Source organism: Podarcis cretensis, assembly GCF_951804945.1.
Source record: "Podarcis cretensis genome assembly, chromosome: 4".
Lineage (NCBI taxonomy): Eukaryota > Metazoa > Chordata > Lepidosauria > Squamata > Lacertidae > Podarcis > Podarcis cretensis.
This window is the reverse complement of record NC_137173.1, coordinates 44,987,819-45,002,924: the sequence shown is the minus strand read 5'-3', so window position 1 is coordinate 45,002,924 and position 15,106 is coordinate 44,987,819.

The window sequence follows — 15,106 nt, the reverse complement described above, 5'->3', positions numbered from 1 at the left end:
GCTTCTAATTAATGGCTTTATGGCTGGACTCTGAACTTTTATGGCCATTTTGCCAGGCACAGGCAAAGGCTCAAAGGAACAAGCTCCTATGCTGGGGAAAACCGAAAGTAACTTTTAAAAGTGCTTTTGGAATAAAGCAGCTGCAGAAAACAGTGACGCAGCTTGATTTAAGGCAGCAGAGAGAAAGCACTTTTGAACTTGCCTTTGGAATGAGGCTTGAAGCAGCAGAGATGCAGCTTGTATAAAGCAGCTTGATTTAAAGCAGCAGAGATGACGCAGAAGGCTAATGCCAGAGGCATGATGGCTAGCTGCAGAAGGCTGGCTGATGCACGTGGGGAATCTGATGCCAATCAGCCACATGCTCAGCTCAGAGTAGCCTGTGATACTGCCATGATTCAGAATGAAGCAGACCGCCAGGGTGATAGCTGCATGGGTAAGGGGGAGTCTTCACAGACATCATCCCAGAGTGCAGTGGAACCACCAGATGGCACCAAAGCTTTGAAGGCAGTGAAATGCTACTCGTGTGGACGTCTAGGCCATATGAAGAGGGAATGCAGATATCCCAGGGCCAAGACAGAGCACCGCAGCGAAAGCTCATCGCGTGGAAAAGGCCAAAGCAAAGGCAAAGGTCCGGTGTCCAGGACAACGCAGCACAAGGCAATGGTCTCACGCTTCGCTCCAAAGGTTGCAAAGGTCCAGAAGACGTCTAGATCTTTCTTCGTTGTTGATTCAGCGGCGACCCATCACATGTGCAACGATAAGCGACTGTTCGTGTCTTTTACACCGCAGGAAGGTGCAATTCACCAGGCGGATGACCACAAGATCCCCAGTAAAGGCTACGGAACTGTTGTTCTTCACAGTTTGGACTTATCGATAAAAGATGTGCTTTACGTACCAGATGCCAAACATAATCTGCTCAGCGTTGGACAGCTGGATGAGCGGAAAATTGACGTTTCCTTTAAGAACAAAAGGTGCATCATCACAAAGAAAAATGATTATGTATTGCATGCTGAATATGTTGATCGTTTGTATGTTTTGTATTTTGATGATGATGTGCAGGATGAAACTTGTTGCATTGCAGGTTCTAACAAAAGTTTGCATGCAGGATGTATTCACGTTTTTCTCCGGAAATTTGGTCATTTGAATTTTGAGGCAGTATCTAAAATGCCTGCCTTGGTTGAAGGTATGACTATTAAACCCTGCAGGTACCACATGAAGTGCAAGGCATGCGCAGCAAACAAGGTGAAAATGGCTGCGAAAGGTAAGGTGTCTAGTAGGCAAGCTACAGAACCATACCAAATTGTTCATGCTGATTTGGTTGGACCACTAGCGCCCTCTTTGGGTGGAAATAGGTACTTCATGGTTCTCATTGATGCATTTTCCAGGTATATTTATGTGTACAATCTCAAGCAGAAATCAGAGGCTTTTCCAAGGTTCAAGGAATTCTGTGCTTGGTTGGAAAATGTGCATGGTAAGAAGATAAAAATTCTTTGCACTGATCGCGGGGGGGAATTCACTTCTCAGCAGTTTGAAGCTTTTCTGACTGAGAAAGGAATTCAACACGATTTGTCTAGTCCTCGCTCGCCATGGCAGAATGGACTTTGCGAGAGGGCAAATCAAACATTGCTTCAAGGGTTAAAAACCTTGCTGCATGATGCCAATCTTCCAGAGAGTTATTGGGCCGAATCTCTCTCGTGTTTTGTTTACAGTTATAATTGCAGGTTCTTCAGCGATTGGTTGTACCCCCTATGAGAAGATGTTTGGCAAAAAGCCATACATCAAATACATGAAAATTTTTGGTTCTGACATGTGGGTTCACTCACCACAAAACTCCAAGTTAGACAAGCGTGGTTTGCATGGTATCTTTCTAAGTTATCAGAAAGGTTCTTACAGAATAATGATGACTGACTCTAAGACAATTAAGCTCACAAGAAGTGTTGAGTACAATGCCAAGTGGGGAGAGAATGTGGGAATTTTCCAATGTTATCCTGATGTAAGTGATGAGACTGAGAATAGTCAAAAGCAACCGCAACAACCCACACCCACTGATGAAGGTTCTGATTCTGAGTCTGAAACTGAATCGGGTGATTCAGAGGATTTCAAGAGTGTGAAAGCCTCTATGCGACCCTCTGAAAGTTCTGATCAAGAATTGGAGGAACCATTGTTCACAATAGGTCACTTTTCTCCCAAGAAGAAAGAGGAGAGTGTTGAAGACCTAAGGCTAATTCGCAGGTCACAAAGAGCCACAAAAGGCGGACCTCCAAAGAGATTTGCTGATGAGTTTGCCAAGATAGCAGTAACAGCTGTTAAAAGCTCCAAGAAGGTATTTGAACCTTCAAGTTTCCAAGAAATCCAGGATTTGGATTCAAAGGAAGCTGAGCCATGGTTAAATGCCATGAAAGCTGAGCTTGATTCCTTGGAAAGGAACAAAACATGGGACCTTGTTCTAGTAGTTCCAGGAATGAAACTGCTTGGAAGCAAATGGGTCTTCAAAGTGAAGACTGATCAAAATGGCAAGGTAGTCAGACACAAAGCCAGATTGGTAGCCAGAGGTTTTGCACAAGTACCAGGTGAAGACTATCACGAGACCTACTCACCCACAGTGAGGTATGAGAGCATTAGGCTTATGCTCAAGCTAGCTGCAGAGGAGAATCTACACATTAGTCACCATGATATGAATACAGCTTTTCTGTACGGATCTCTAGGTGAATCTCTTTATATGCTTCCACCTGATGGCGTACAGGTAAAACAGGGATTTGTTTGTGCTCTGAAAAAGTCCCTTTATGGTCTCAAACAAAGTGCACGGTGTTGGCACACAAAACTCACTGAAGTATTGTTTTCTCTAGGTTTTAAGCAAGGGAAAGCTGATCCATGTGTATTTGTCAAAGAGGAGGGGCAAAAGAAACTGTATTGTTTGTTTTATGTTGATGATCTTTTATTCTTTTGGGAAGATGTCACAATGTACAATAACGCCCTAGCTCAACTGAAAGAGCACTTTGACATGAAAGATCTTGGTGAGGTAAACAACTACCTATCTCTGGAAATAGAGAGAGATCAAGATGGTAACATTCTAGTACACCAATCACGGAAAATTGCTGATGTGTTAAGCAAACTAAACCTGATGGATGCTAACCCTGTAGACACACCGATGACAACAGGTTATCAGGTAGATGACACTGAAGAAGCATTTTCTGACACTACACTGTACAGAAGTGTGCTAGGCAAGCTAAACTTCGTTGCCAGATGTTCAAGACCAGACATTGCTGTTAGCTGTAATTTGCTAAGCAGACAAGTCAACAATCCTACTGTTAAGGATTGGAAAGCTCTGAAATGCATAGCGCGGTATTTGAAAGGCACTATGCATTACAGACTGAGATTTAACAATCAGAAGTCTGGTGGTCTTGAGATATTTGCAGATGCAAGTTTTGGAAGTGACACTACAGACAGGAAAAGTACGTCTGGAGTTTGCTACATGTACAATCAGGGTCTATTTGATTGGTCATGCAAGAAGCAAACAAGTTAGCTTAAGTACTTGTGAAGCTGAACTGAATGCACTGTCTTATTCACTCAAAGATTGTGAATGGTTGTTACAATTGTGCAAAGACATGAAAATTCCTGTCAAATGTCCAATCCAGGTTTACCAGGACAACAAAGCATGTTTGGCTTTGCTGAATTCTGAAGGTTGTAAGCAGAGCACGAAGCACTTGCAATTGAAGTTGCAACATGCTAGGGAACGTATTCAGAAGGGACTCGTAACGGTGTCCTATATGCCAGGTAATGAAATTCCTGCTGATGTATTGTCCAAGATTGTATCAAGGGATCAACACTGTACCTATGTGCAGAAGTTGGGTTTGTACTGATAATGTACGAACACGCTGCCCAGTGATGTTCACAGAAAGGGGGAGGATGTTGGTTTCTGCTCTCTTCACTGTGCAGCGAAATGCTTGTCACAAGACAATGTTTACATTCCAGTCAGAGTTGCTGTTGGAGTTTCTCACGGGAAAGGAGACTGGATGTGACGTACACTGGTTTCCTGTTTTTCACTGTTCACACTGTGTTATTTCCGTGCTTCAGAGGAGAGAGGATGCTTTCTCTGCTCCGGCAGAGGCAAGATGTTTCTCTGTAATCTACCAGCTTTGAAGTGTAAATAAAGTAATATAGAGTATGTGGCACGTACTCCTCATCATTCCGCTATGCACGGGCTACTGCAATTTCAACAGGGGGAAGCATGGAATCTGTCTGATACTTTTTGTGATTCTTTGTGGCAGCAATAAGCCTGATATCTGATTAAAGAGACAAACCCAAGAGACTTTGACACAGCTGCTACAATCCAAATCCACCCCCTGTACTTCTACTACTACTACTACTACTACTACTACTACTAATTTTATTATTTATACTCCACCTGTCTGGCTGGGTTTCCCCAATCACTCTGGGCAGCTTACAGCATATATAAAACATAGTAAAATATCAAACATTAAACATTACTATTGCAGAAGATGCCATTGTCACTGATGTACTTGTACCTTATAGAAGGGCAGGTTGTGTCAGGAAGACAAAAGCCCCCTGAGAGAGTTTGCATTATTGCTATGTATTAGGACAGGGATGTTCAACTCCCAAGAGACTGCGATCTGATCAGTCAGGATCACGAGATTAACCAGGAATGCCCCACGATCAACCAGTAGGTCGCGACTGACCAGTTGGACATCCTTGTATTAAGAAAACAAATTCCTGTGAGGGTGACCCAGAATACTCCCTCATGTGAAGACAAAACAGCTCAGCTGGTCTATTCCCTGCAGCTCTGTGTCCATCTTATGTATGCTCTATCTGTGTGATGGAGTTTCCCTGACCCACACCCCAGTTTGTTTTGATGTCTTGAAGTTGGGGCCAGCTCAAGACACTTTGCTGCCTGAAGCAAAATAGTTCCTTCCTTCATTCTGACTATACTGGTAGTTGAATCTTGTTTTAACACTGCCAATGGGATAATGTCCTCCAATTTACTTCCATTGAGTTGCAATAAATCCGGGTTCTCCTTGACGTTTTGCAGATTTGGCAAAATCCACACCCCCCATGCCATTTGTACAATGAAAACCAGGGTATGTCAGTAATTTTCCTGATGTATGGCAAGCCTACCTCCAGTGCACTTGAGGACATCAGGCTATTTCAGGATGCATGCTTGTGACATATTTTGCTACAATCCTCAGCAGAAAGAAATGGGCAGGGAGCTAAGGAGAAGAAACAACCAGGAGCCCTCCAGCATCTGCTGTCTGAGGCAAATGCCTTACACTATCTAATGGTAGGGCTGGACCTCTTTGAAGTGAAGTTGATAGCAGCATTATAAGCTGGCTTCTCACCAGATGCAATCATTTCTGAAACACACATTGACTATTGAATAGAATATTTTGTAATGCTGTATTTCAAAATTAATATATTTCAGTAGCTTTCAGCCTTTTAAATTTATGAATCAGGAACATGGAATTCCAAAAAACATGTTTTTGAATTAACAAAATGCTAATCTTTTGATTTCCAGAGGACTAGCCGTGTCAGTCTTTTATGGCAAAAACAAGTTTTGCAGTACCATTAAGACTAACAAATTTATTATGGCATAAGCTGCTGTCCCCTTCATCAAGTTCATGAAGCATTATACTGAATAATAGATTGTACAAAGTGAGGTCAGAGGGAAATGAAATGCAGAAAAGTACAGACAATGATAATTACATACTTAACAGTGGTAATTCACAAAACAGTTGGTGAATTAAATTTTTGGTATTTCATATAATGGAATCGACAGATGCTGAAAGTTCTGTTCAGAATTTTAAACTTTGTGGGTCTTCCCCCCCATCCCACAGAATTTGAACACCTCTGCGAGGTATTTGCAATGAATGTGAAACATGATCCCCAAGCTACCTTTAGCCATATTTTGTTCTCCGTAGAGGAAGAGAAAAGATATACTGAAGTTACAAACATTCAAGTGCAAAGAATGCATAATATAGAAATGAAGCAGGGAGGGATTGCTTTACATCTACTGCCAAGGCTGCTTTCACAAAGCAACTCATATGAGACTGGCAGTGCATATGTTGCATGGTAGAGTGCTTGTTTACCACCACGGTTGGAGGCAGTATACCTCTGAATACCAGTTGCTGGGAATCATTGTTGGGAAGAGTGCGATGGACTCTGTTTGCAGGCTTCCCATGGGCATCCAATTCACCACTGTGAGAACAGAGAGATAGACTACACAAGCCCTTGACCTGCTTCAGTATCCTTTTTTGTTCTTATGGTGTTTGGATCCTGAGGTGCCTAAGGAAAGCATCAAGACTAAGGTATAGAAGAGGTGCTTTTTGCTCTTAGGAGATAAGCCATTTTAATTCTTCTGAATATGTTCCTCATGCAGGTGAGTCTATGAGAAACAGCTTTGTAAAACATAGAGACATCTTTAAATGCAGAATTAAAAAACCTTCACTATGGGTGCTTACGGAACTCAATTCCCTTCCAGTGTCCCTTCCACTGTTTGAGGAAATAAGGCAGAATTATTCCTGCAGCCACGTACCTCTGGAAATAATTGACACTAGTATCTCAGTTAGATTGCATTCCCCTACAAAACGGAGTGATTTTAGCCAGGTGTTGCCACTTTCTTAAATGCTGCTTAATTAGTGCTATCATTTATTGTTTTAATTGATAGCTGCATGCAGTTGTTATGGTGCTTTATTGATTGTATACTTCCGTGATTATGCATAGCGTCTGAGAAGCCATTTGAGCACCCGCTGCTTTTAAGACCTTGACAATTTTCCTGGAGAAGCCAATAAAGGAATACATACCCTAACCCTGCCACAACAATAACTTGCAGAGGCAAGTGTGTTGCAGACTTCCACATAAAAGATTCTGGCCATTTCAGTTCATTGATTTAGCCGTGTGCCCTGCATTTCAATGTCCTGCACAACTTGTGTTATTTTATTTTTCTTTAAGAGTTCCTCTTTTCTTTTCTTTGCTTGTTGAGGGAGAGAACAGTCAAAAGAACTGAAATCCTATCCCTCTTTCCTTTAGGTATTTAGAATTAGAAATTTGCTACTATTGTGGCTGCAGTTTCCCATCTTAGACAAATGCTGCAAATCGAACTTCAAGCTTTCCAGAGCAGACAGATTTGCCACAAGAGCCCCCCCCCAAAAAAAACACACTCTCTCAAGACCTCTTATTGAGCTATTGTGCTTGAACTCAACAGGCATCCTGAAGGCTTTTTAACTACAGTTTCTTTTCAATCATTCATCCCCCGCCCCCACCCCACCCCGCAATCAGACCACGTTTGACAAAGCAAAGGTCACTATTCCATTGCAAGGGCCTTTGTCAGATATTTGATTTAAATCACTTGTATTGCATAAGAAATGAAGGAACTCGTTGAAGTATCTAATCAGGGGATATTTACCAAGCAGAATAGCTGTTTACTAATAAGAAAAGCAGAATGAGGAAGGAAAGCTTGATATTCCTGACTTTCTCTCAGATCAAGATTATAGGTAATTTCCCAACCCTTATGTGCTAACTCAGTCAAATGGCAAATGATTCCAGACAGACAGATAGTTTTGCTGTGCAAGTATGGCTAGATTTTGCATTTATTGCCACTCTTTCAAATGGATCTAGTGCCTTGTACCTCTATAATGAGGACAAGGTGGGTGTGAGTAACTGCCAAGAACATTAATTTGTGAATGTCTAGCCAAAAAGAGATTCCTGAGCAGAGTGGGCTTATAATGATGACTGAGACAGGAATTAATTTTCTTTTTCTACATCATATAATCTAGTCCTGCTGTCCCCCACGTCATGCTCTCAATAAATTTTGGAGTACAATTTGCAGCATGCCTGGTCACTGACTATGCTGGTTGGAGCTAATAGAAGTTGGAGTTCAAAACAGCTGGAAGACACTGTGTTGAACAAGGCAATATGGACCTTTATTGTGACATACAAAATGCAGAAACATGTGCTGTTTGCAGGAGAAAATAAAATATTTGTTCATTTCTCAAGATTTACATATTGCGTGATTGTAATGAAACCTCAAAGCTGTTTACAAAAAGAAGAAAAGAATAAACACAGGGGACATTTAATAATTATATTTCTAAATGTACAAATGAGAGGCTTGGGCTGACGGTATTAGTTCTAATGATTCATCGTTATCACAGCATCAAGACCCTAAGCGTCTGCTAACCAGTTCATGTTCCTAACTTGGACAGGTATACTCTAACTTCTGTGGTCTATGCTCTGGCAACTTCTGGGTTAGATTACTGTGATATGTTATGTATGGAGCTGTCTCCGAAGATAGTTCGGAAACTGCAGCTAAGGCAGAATTTGCCAGCCAGGTTGCTACCCAGAGCAAGATGGTTTGAACACAAAGCACCAATACTGGCACAAATACACTGACTACCAGTTAGTTCCTGATCCAAATTCAACGTGCTGGTTTTGATCTATAAAGCCTTTTGCTGCTCAGGACTCAAAACCTGAAATACTGCCTCTCCACATATGAACCAATCCAGACTCTGTGATTGTCATCTTAGGCCCTTCTCTCGGGGTCCATCTGTGGTAGGTTCAGAGGGTCGCAACACAATAATGGACCTTTTAAATGATGGCCCCCTGCTTGCCTCAACTTTAGGCACCATTACCTATCTTTAGACACCAAGCAAAAACATTTATTTTCTCCCAGGCATTTGGCTTTTAATTATCTGTGACCTCCTTCAGTGGGTGGGATGGTTTAGTCCTATCTTTAAACAAATATGAAAGCATTTAATATTTCTCTCTCTCTCTTTTGTTTTATACTGGTTTTAATGTAGGTGTTATTTATTTATTTATTTGTTTGTTTGTTTATTTATTTTTGTAAGAGATTTTGAGTTATTTTTGTAATGAAAATGAGAATATTATGTTTAATAAGTAATAATAAGAATAATATGAAAAAGATCCTCCTGAAGAGGTATTCTGGTTGTTCTAAACTATTCAGGGCTTTAAATTTCTTCAGTATGCGGTCCAAGTAAGTCATAGTTTGGCTTACCACATTGTACAAGGAAGGTCATTGCAATTTACAATATAAAACATTACATTTGTGTTTGTTACTCAGACAAAATGTAAAAGTTGCTGGGTAAGTTGGTGGAAACTGGGAATTCCTATGCACAGCCAATCAAAGGTCTAAAGGATAAGGGAATAGACCATCCACACAGCTATATTTAAGTGTATATTTTGCTAGCTGGGAAACTTATTAGCACAAGAAAATCAAGGAAATTGCACTTCCTAAGAGGGAAAGGAAGTGATCAGATGGTATCTGATAGAAGAAAGAACAGAAACTTGGAAAATTATTAATAAGGATGTACTGTGTTCCTGTTTATTATTTTGAAGATTTAATGTTACAGTAACATAGGGTCAGATTTCACTTCTAGGAAGCTTAGTGCAGGCAGGATGGAGGGGAAATGCAGTCTGCAACCAGAAAGGGCTGGTCTTCCAGTTGCTCCAACTGATAAGCAAAGATGACTTGCAAACTTTGACAGGGATCAGTTAAATCTCATCTGACCTTCTCTGGCCTGCTGGCAAAAGGTAGCTCTTCAGATGGTTTGCCTATTTGATCCTTCTGTTAGATCTGGGTGGGCGATAGCATGGAGGTTGACTCCTCACTTGACATCCCTCAGGCCACTAGATCAAGATCCAGCACAGGCTCAAGTCCTCATGTCTAGGTTTGTTATGTAGGCCTGGGGAAATCTTATGTCTTGTATACTGTCAAAAGAACAACAAATAACATACAAAATACTGTTTAGGTTTTGTAGATAAAGGCTAGTGGAAATTTCTTACTATATCTGAATTATTATTACAGAAAGGAAAGCAACACGGCAGTGAATGCACAGAACTAATGGTATTTTTCATAGGCTGAGATTATTACTTTTAAAAAATCATATATAATTTAAAGCTTGCTGTGCTAAAATTCACAGAGTTAATGCAAAGGAATTGCAATTTAAAGAAAAACTCTTTTCTCTTAAATAGTAAAGGTGAAGTCTATCTAGTAGTTGGATCATCATCTCCCCCTCCCCTGATCTCTGTGTTGTTATTCATTGCCTTTTCAATTTAGGGGGTTTTTTTTTGGGGGGGGGAGAGAAAAGATGGACCATATTTTACTCATTTATTTTTTTATATAAAGAAGATGCTTGTTCACATTTTTACAAGCTCTATAAATATAGAATATAGAAAGAGCTACTGGAGAACAACAGTGTCCTATACACATGCTGTTGCTCATGGGACTATTTTCTGCTCAAAAGATGGTCAGTGCTGCCACAGAGCAGAAAATTGCACTGAGAACTTATGTAGAAGATTTAACTACTACCTGTACCTGTAGCTCTCAAAGCAGCTCATTGTATTTCAGAGTCACTTTCTCTTTCCTATGTGACATACTTAGGACCAAATTAGATCTGTTTAAAAAAGGCCCTATAGTGAAGAATATAACAAATGGCTATAACTTCATTTTCATTTGCACAGAAGTAGATGAAATTTGCATGCACAGGAAACTCACGAGAGGGGTTTAAGCCTGCTAAAAGGTACGCATATATGTCCAGGGATTTTCATGCAGGACACCTTTAAATTTTGGTTTCTTAAACTAAGGAAGTGTTTATAACTCTTTTTCATTTCCTGCCAGAATTGGATATGATTTGCAAGAGTGGTCACCTCTTCTGAGGGGTTGGAGCCTACCAAACGTCAGAACTATAGCTGCAGTGGTTCCCCCACAATGGCAAACTTTATAATTTGGTGCTGGTATAACATGAATCATAGAGAGTAGAGTGGTGGAAGGGAAGAAAGAGAGAGTATTGATCCCCAGAAAATGCTACAGAAAATATCTCTTCAGCAAGGACCCTGTTACCCTGTTACCTTCAGTCATTCAGTAAATACTCCTTACTGCATGCTATTGCGCTGATGCTTTTGCTCACATTAACCAGCAGTCTATTTGTGAATAATTGTATTAAAAATATTGTGAATAAAGTCATCTGGACACACAAATAGTCACAGAGGCATAAGACACCATCTTATTTTTTGTAGTAGTAGTTGTTGTAATAGCATATACAGTGTTGCATATCTTTTCTTTTCATAGGCATCATTCCTTAGGAGAGATTAATATTTTCTCTTCAGTGATAAAAGCCAAATGCTTGTAACAAAACTCAGCTTCCAAAATGTCATATATAATGGAAAGGGAGGCAAATGCAGGAAAGAGTGAGAGTAGATGTCACGCTGCCTTCCACATGAGTTATGCACACTCTGCTCTGATCCCTTGGCTCATTGACCCAGCCTAGGTGACCACCATAGCATCAGTCTTCTCTCTGGTGCTTTCTTACACAGTGACAATGCGTCAAGGATTACATAGTATCAGTGCTGGCTGCCAGCCTGAGAAATATGGCTTGAATTCTGCATTGCTTCAAGGCTGGTGAGGGAGTAGGAGACCCAGCACTGAAAACACACTTGGTAGACAAAACGGAACAAAGAATCATTTGTTGACTGATACTGAAAGCCCTTTGCATGGGAGAAACCCATTATGTGCAGAAAGAACACAAGCAGATAAGCCATAGTCTAAAGTGACCCCAGAAGAAATTTCCTTGTCATTGACAAGAACAGCTGTTACTGGCCTGAACTTAAAATGTTGTGCATTGTGCCAAAGACAGCAGTCAAGCAAGGATAAGCCAGTAAATTAAATGCATGCCCATTTATACCATCTGCCACCAAAGTGTCAATTAAAAATATATATAACAGTGGCACAGCTGAAACACAACATGGATAGAAATACTATGTCAGGATGTGTCATATTGCAAAACTTGATGTGCAATGACATGAAGAAATCTGGGGCTGATTCACTATTTTTTAAATATACATATACATTGAAAAGGGAGCCAGACACATTCATACTCTTGGGGGGTGGGTATTCAAATTGGATACACAGCATGTGCATCTATATTTTTTGCAGCTATCAAACATTTTGTAGTCTTACCAAGATTAAACTCTCTATAACAATGGAAAGCTTACTGTGGAGGGAAAGAGGGAAAGAGGCTGATGGTTAGTTGTGTTAGTTGAGTGGAGAAGAGGTGTGTTGCAAAGCTCTGCCCCTTCCATAGGGGTTACCTTTTGGGGTTTAGAGCCCTCTTTCTCCTTCCTCTCCTCTCCTCTCCCCCAACCTTCTAGGGTAGATTTTGAGGCTGCATGGTGACTCCAGGGAAGAGAAGAAGAAGAAGAAGAAGAAGAAGAAGAAGAAGGGGAGGAGGAAGAAGAGTTTGGATTTGATATCCCGCTTTATCGCTACCCTAAGGAGTCTCAAAGCAGCTAACATTCTCCTTTCCCTTCCTCCCGCACAACAATCACTGTGTGAGGTGAGTGAGGCTGAGAGACTTCAAAGAAGCGTAGCTAGCCCAAGGTCACTCAGCAGCTGCATGTGGAGGAGCGGAGATGCGAACCCGGTTCACCAGATTACAAGACTACCGCTCTTATTTTTTTTTTTTTAAAAAAAAAAGATATTTATTGAAATTTTCAACATCCACACAACAAAAATCAAAAAAGAAGAAAAAGAAAAGAAAAAAAATACAGAAGTAAAAATAGGTAAAAGCACAAAAATAAAAATAATTAAAAACACCTTATATCCAAATCCTAAACTGTCATCACCTTCTTCCTTAGACCTCCTCCTCCTCCTCCCCTTCTCTGTATTCTAGTTATTAATTATCCCAGCTAATCCTTCCCATATTTCATAATATTCTGTCTATACATTACCCTAAAATGTTTTAATCTTAACTTTCTATAATAAAATAAATCTTAAAACTTAAAACTTATCCTTACCACAAATCCTTATAACCTTCTTTCATGATTCTTTAAACATTTTTACTAAAACCAAATAATTTCATTCCAGCATTTTCCTAAAATTCATTGATATTATAAAACAGTTCTAATAGTAAAAAAGAAAAAAAAATGCAAACAAATCCAATCATCCAGCATCCCTTCCTCCTGGTTCCGGGTTTTGTCAGTCCTTATAGTCAAATCAATCTATCTCATTAGCCTGGCAACCTTATGTCCGAGGCCCTCAAGTCTCTTCCAGGTCTCTTCCACGGCTCTTCTTCATATTTGTGGTTGTAGTTTCCGTTGTCTCCTACTCGCGGCAGCTCCAGCTTAACACTATTTTCAGCCCTTCTTAATAGGCCAGCCCTTTTTCCAGATTCAACACCAGATTCCATATGATATTTAACAGCGTGTCTCAAAAACACTCCAAAGTCAAGAGCCCCCACCATCCCAAACATCTCACGGCCCATTACCATATTTAAAAAATCCAGATATCCCAGCATAGGGGGGTCAATCCATCCCCCCATTTCTAAAACCAACCGAGCTTTTTCTTTCCAGATCTGGCTTTTTCCAAGTTCATTTGTCAAGTCCAAAAGCTCATGTTCCTGTTCTGTCAAAACACACTCCTGGGCCTGTTCTGTCAAAACAAACTCCTGCCTTAGTTCCTGAGAGGGCTCCTCTGCTTGTTCAAAGTTCCCCGCTACTTGTTCCAAATTTTCCACAGCTTGTTTTAAATTTCCAACCAAGGTCACTGTCCCTTTCACTTCTTCATGTAATTGTTCCAGTAGGGCATTTGTTTTATAAAAGGCACACAACAAAGCTTCAGAGTACATTGTCCTGCAAGGTCAGAATGCCTGTTCCCACGGTGGTAATCTATACCAACTGCCAGTTCTCTGACATTGGTTACAGTTTCACAGTCTCCCTCTAGGGGGAAGACTTCTGTTTGTTCTTGCAACAAAGTTTCCTCTTTTAAAATACTTTGTTAAAATTTAATCCTTTTGAATACAGAAGAAAGCCATGGAGTCACTATGTTTCTCCTTCTTCCACTATCTGTCAAAGACATTTATTTCTGGTCAGTACACTTCAACATTGGTCCTGACACCCCCACTCCAGTTTCAGGACGGAGGGAAGTTACTTTAAACAATCCAGTTACTTTAAAATAATCTAAAATTAATCCTCCCCCTTCTTTTGCTGTCAAAGGGAGGTTCCACAGTCATAAATGATGGAATCCAGTCCTTTAAAGATGGTTCTCTTGGCTCTAGTTAATATTGTCTTTGCTTTATTCTGTTTACAGCGAACGGAAGGCTGACTTCCTGTTTCGACCTTTCCGTTCCGTACCAAATTAAGATGAATATTTAAGAGTCCAATTCTTTTCTACTTGTTAGTCCTTATTTTTTATCCAATTATTCCAGATCTAGGTACTCACGGGTGTTTGTTTTTTAGTCCGAATTGTTCCAGGAAAAAGGCAGCGCTCTCCGGCAACAGCTATGCAGCTTCACTCCATGGAAACAGCGATCGACTCTCAGCACCGCGCCGCTTCCCCCTCTTCACTTCGGAGTCCGTTTGTGGGTTCCTTAGTGGATTGGGGGGGTGCTGAAGGTGCCCGCCGAGTCCCACGGCCACAGGCTTCTCCCGCCTGTGGTTTTTTGAACGGGTCCCTGCTTCGCCGGAGCGAAAAGACCCTCTTCCCGCGGAGCTTCCCCTCCAGTTCAGAGGGAGTCCGCCATTGACCGGAGGCGCCACCCCGGAAGTCCCCCCCAAGACTACCGCTCTTAACCACTACACCACACTGGTGAGGTGAGTGAGGTGCTATGTTTTGCAAGTGGAAGTTTGTTGCCTGAGAAGAATGACAGCAATGGATGCACAGTGATTAGAAATGTGATATTAGGGAATATAGTGATTAAAACTGTGACTGTGTCCTATTCCTGAAATAATACTTCATTCCTTCTGTCCAAGACTTTAGTCAGATACCACTCAGGAAACAGCTTGCTTGACAGCAGTTGGCAATGTGCAAGGAACAGGGGAAATGTAGCAAGAGCATTTGCTACACGCTGACCTCTATGCGTTGTAGCACAAACTGTGCACCTGTGTTTATTGTGGGTGCATGGCAGCAAGCTTATGTATAATCATATCAAAGCAGATTCCTCCCAAATGTTCTGCTATACCTGCACACCATAAAATTTAGTGAAACTATTATAATATTATCATATCCCCAATTGTGGCAGTTGGATTTCTTGGGAGCAAAACATCTTCACTTCTATCACAGCCCCAACAGGAATCTCTCTCTCTC